This window comes from Cnephaeus nilssonii (genome assembly GCF_951640355.1).
Source record: "Cnephaeus nilssonii genome assembly, chromosome: 14".
Lineage (NCBI taxonomy): Eukaryota > Metazoa > Chordata > Mammalia > Chiroptera > Vespertilionidae > Cnephaeus > Cnephaeus nilssonii.
In genome coordinates, this window is record NC_137085.1 from 10,472,411 (window position 1) to 10,477,696 (window position 5,286).

Consider the following 5,286-nt stretch of genomic DNA (forward strand, 5'->3'; position numbering starts at 1 on the left):
TTTTTCATGGCCAGGGATTAAGTTGAGCACAGAGACACTGCAGCGACTCAGGAGGTGGCTGATGTCAGAGGGCGAGTAGGAAAATGACGGTTTCCCTATTCTGGTGTGTGTGTGTGTGTGTGTGTGTGTGTGTGTGTGTGTGTGTACAGAGTCACTTCTGTTTCATTTAGACTCAGCCGCAAAGTGCCTTCCTGCTTGAGAAGCTGCACACTCTCTTCAGGGAGGCCTGCGGGTCAGAAGACCTGTCAGAAATGCCTCTCTGGGGATTTGAGGGGGGGGGGGTGGCTGGATTCCTTGGGTTCAGCTGGACAATATCCCTCCTGCTGAAAACTGGAGATGCTACTGGATATAGATGTCCATTGATGTAGAGATTGATGCAAAGAAAGACAAACTTGTGGCAGTATGAAATGTGGGGCAGGTGCAAAGGGACTGTGAATAGGAAATCTGAAAACACTGATCTTTGGAATAAAAATTTCTGCTGAGTGTATTGGGATCTGTTGAAGTTGCAGACAAACTTGGGCTTGTCATAAAACTCACAAAGAGGGGAAGGGATGGGCTGTGAGGGAGGGGGTGGGGAAGTGGTCTTGTGCTGAATGTGGGTGTGTGTGTGCCCGTGCTGCATGCGAGTGTGGTGCATGCTGTGTGCATTGTGATGTGTGGTGCATGCTGTGTGCATATGTATGTGTTGTGTACTGTGTGTGGTGTGTGTGTATGTGACTATTATACTTGAACTTCTGTTGTCTCAGGCACAGTGCTAGGAGCTTTATGCCTGGCCTCACTCCACCCTCACCTCCACAGTCTGAGGCAGGTGATATTTCTTTTTTCCAGAGGGGAAAATTGAGAGAGAGAATGAAAACTGTTTCAAGCAAAGTTGCTAATGTTGATCAATGAGCTAAGGGGTGCATAGCCATACCTGGCTAGCCCCCAAGCCCATGCTAAACCATTCAACCATCTCTGCACTTGAAGCTGGAAGCCTGAGGTTGGGTCTCAGCCTTGCCCATTGCTGGCCTTGGGTCCTTGTACTCCCTTTGACAGCCACTGTGAAGATGAAATGGGATGGTGGTGTAATAGCACTTTGTGAGTGGGAATAGACTTGGCCGTGGTGTTGGACCATTCCGGTTAAGCATCTGAAGTGGTCCCCTGGGCCCGGTCTGGAATTTAGATGGGTTCAATGAATAGATTCTCTGGGGGACAGAGCTGCTTACTAATGCTCCCCATGTCAAAACACCATTGAAAATGTGAGCCACTGCTGAGCCCGTGCCTCTGGAAACAGCTCTGAAAACTTCCCCTGGAAGCACCCAGTTCTTTGCAGCACCCTCCCCTTTCTGCTCCCTGTTTGGCTGCAGTGTATCTCCGAGCACCAGCAGAAACCCCAGATCCACCCAAGGAAATGTGGCCCGAGCCAAGCTTGGATTATTACCACTGCAGTCTCTGTGGGGATCCCAGGCTGCTGAGCATCACCCAGTTAGACAGACTAGGAACTGGCCTGGATGTTCCTTCCCAGTGAATCTATCAGAGCATAGATTCTGGATATGGAAGAGCTGTTAAGAAGTAACTTACTTTTTTTTGGCTGAATAGAATAGTAGGCTGTGTACCTATTTTATACTCAAGGAAGCTGAAGCCTCCCGATCCCAAGTTGGAATTTTATCCGCCCCCCTATTTTATTGAGAAGAAATTGACATACATCACTGTATACATTTAAGGTGTATAGCACGATTTTTTTAAAGCGGTGAAATGATTCCCACAATAGGCTCAGCTGACATCTGAGCTTGGTTTAGGAAGAAGTCGGCACACACACTCATTTGGTCTAGTAACTGGGGTGGGAATGAAGCAAGCTAGTGCTGTTGTCCTTTTTGCGTGTGTACCTGGCCGATGTGGGGAGAAGGCTGTGTCCTGTGATGGGCATGGGCAGTGAGTGGGTAGTGGGGGCTCAGTCATCTGCCCAGAGCTGCTGAGAAAAGCTGCACCCTTGGCCTCTCTCTTTAGTCTCTTTGATGAAAGTGGAAAACTTCTGATTGTTAAATGGCAGCTGTGGGTGTTGAAAATAAAAAAGCTTTGCTTGAAGTGCAGGTCTTCCTGAAGGCCCGCGATGGCTGAGAAGGGCAGTGGAAAAAAATGTTTGTCTTACAGTCACCTGTTTTGCATACAGTACAATGTCCTGGGAGGGAAGGCTGACAAGGGGGAAAATCAAGCTTTGTGTTTACGCAGAACCTTCTGCGCAGTTGAGATTTCCAGGTCAGTTTGCTTCTCTGGCAGCTGCTGGGCCTGATTTCACTTCTCTCCCTGGGCACTCCTCCACTCACAGACTTCAGCGGTTTCCTGACCACTGCTCCCGTGCTTGTTAAACTTCTCTCTGTGCCAAGCTGTTCCAGAAGCTAGCCCGGCCACATCCATGTGCGAACTGGCTGCTTTCTTTTTTCTGTTCGGCCACCCAACACGCCAATGGGAAGAGTCTTTGCAAACTGTCTTGTTGCGTGATTCTCAAATCCTTCCTGGAGGTGAAAGTGCGGGGAGTGAAACTGTAGGAAAGCAGGGGTTCTCTGGAGAGGTGGATGGGACACGGGGAAGGGCTGAGCCCAGCTGCTCATTTTACCTGCTAATGGCCTGGGGTCTGGCCAAGATGGAACAGCATTTGAAAACTTGTGATTTAGCTCAAAACACTCATTGCTCAAATTGGAAAACTGAGACAAATAAGTGGAAATGACTTGTGCGAGTTCACATGGGGAGGGTAGAGATAAGCTTAGAAGTCCCTGTGCTCATTCTCATCTCTCCTCTGCTAATGTTGCAGGAGCACCAGGTTTCTCCCCAAGTTCTTCCTACCCTTTCCCTGCATCAGGTCCTTCCCGTCCCTCCAGGCCCTGCCAGCCTGCCTCCCCTCCTCCAGGAAGGCCTGTCCAGATCTCTCAAGTCCACCAACATCCTCTCTCCAGAACCCTGTCTCCGTGCCATCTAACATTGCATCTAATAATCTACTATTTTGCTTGTGTGAACACGTGAATTTTGCCTTCCCCATAAGATTGAGATTCCTGGGGGCAGCCTGCACTTTCCCAGTCTTCTTCTGATTCCTTGTATCCCACCCTGCATGACTTGGTGCTGTGCCTAGGTATGAGTTAATGCTGTGTTGACTTTGTGTTTATGGAAAGAGAAAGTTCTGCAAGGTTGGCTTATGCAAATGAATTGCGTGATGGAATATTTGCTTCTTTTTAGCTGTCCCCCCATTTCCCTGTTCTTCTCTAGATGACTCACCTGGTCCCTCAAGAGTGACCACCAGCCTCTTTTTAGCCTATAATTAGTGGTGAGATGAGGCTGCAGCTTCTGAGACTCAGTGGACAAAAAGAACTAATTGCTTATCCCTTCAAGAAGGAGCCCCATTTTCAAAAAGAGGAATGAGCTCCAGAACACCCCCCACCACCACCACCACCACTACTAGTGCTTCCCCATAGAAGGGACTGTGAGAGCTCTAGCATGTAGACCAGTGGTTCCCAAAGTGTGGTCCCTGGACCAGCAGTAGTAGAACTTGGGGGCACTGAAAATTCTTAGGCTCCACCCAAGAATCAAAACTCAGGCTGGGGTCCAGCAATTTGTATTTTAACAAGCACCCCAGGGAGTTTTGATTCCTAAAACTGTTCAGAAATCACTAGTTTAAGGAAATGACCAGTCTATTCTAGGGTGAACTTCCAAGGGATTATCTGGTCCAGACTGTGGCCTTTGGGTAGGTGAATGCCTACACCAGTCGTATAGATGAGAAAACTGATGCATAGAGAGGTTGTTGTCTAGGGTCATGCATCTGGGGAATGTTGACATGAAGACTCATTTTTCTGTCCCTTGATTGAACCTTCTTTCCAACCTCAAATATGGCTGTAAAAATACTGTTGCTTATGCAGATGGAGATATATTTGTACTATGCACTGAAAGTTCTCTTATGGTGATCATTGTCTGTGGTAGAAAGACATATCTAAAACTATTGGTATATGTGAGAGAAGGACAAACTTCCCCAGGGTATTTTCAAGCAATAAAATATGCAATGACACTGATTACTGAGGAGGGAAGGTCCTGTCCCAGGAGCTGAGAGCCCTCTGGTTCGCTGGGGTTACCTTGAGTAGATTGGCATTGGAATTGGCCAGAGTGATACTCACTGAGAAGAAGCAGTAAGGACAGACAGACACAGTGGGAGAAGGTTTAGAGCAGGTCACAAAACAGGTCACTGGCCAGATCCAGCCTGGCACTCTTTTATAAATAAAAATGTGTGGTAATGCAGTCTTGTCCCTTCACTTACTCATCATCTATGGCTGAGTTTGCACTACAACAGCAGTTCTGAGTAGCTGCAACAGAGCCCTCATGGCCCACAAGGTCTAAAGTATTACTAGTTAGCACTCTACAGAAAAAGTTTGCTGACCCCTGGTTTAGGGTATTAAACTCAAGGCAGGATAACAAAGAAGGGATTTGGAGAATAGAAGAGAAATGTGTTTCCTGAGTCCTCTACAAAACCTTTACTTACATTTCCATTGCTAGCTCATGCCTCCCTGGGAGAAGATTCGTTTTTGGGATTCACCAGTTGTAGAGGAGTCAGTTGTCCTGATTGGTACATGACAAAAATAGAGGACACAGGGGTTGAGGGAGAGGTGTGGAAGAAGCCATCTGGAAAATAGACAATATATATTTTCAGTATTGGACATATGTGTGTGTTTATAAATAATACGTAATACACATATACATATAAATGAATATATGCATATATGTACATGAATTATATAATATATATACACATACACACACACTTATATATGTTATTTCTGCCGACTCAAAAAATGTTTACATAAATACACAAATTTATGAGAACTGAAGCCGTAAGACAAGACAAAGGTAGGAGCCAGGATATAAAGGTAGAGAGAAAGTGGAGAGAGTGAATGGATTAAGAAACCCGGCTGATGACGGTCTCAGCAGCTGAGCACAACATGTATACCTCTGAGCTTCCTGGTAACCAAGGCAAAGAAGAAAACACATTGGGTTGCATAACTCTCTTTGATCGTAAGAAGCAGATGAGTTCAAAAGGAGAAATGGACCCTTTGCTTGCTGTATAGGTGCTTTGAAATATACCTCTTCTGAAATGGCAGATGATTGTAATCGATGAATTTCAAGCATGTCCCTGAAATGACTTGGGATAAGAGCTAACCTTAAGGATTGGAAATACTGAAGTATGTCCAAAGAAATGTAGTTTTATAATTTTCAATGACCCGGAACTAATGATAAGCAAATACTAGGGAAGTGGGAGATTCAAGAACTAAA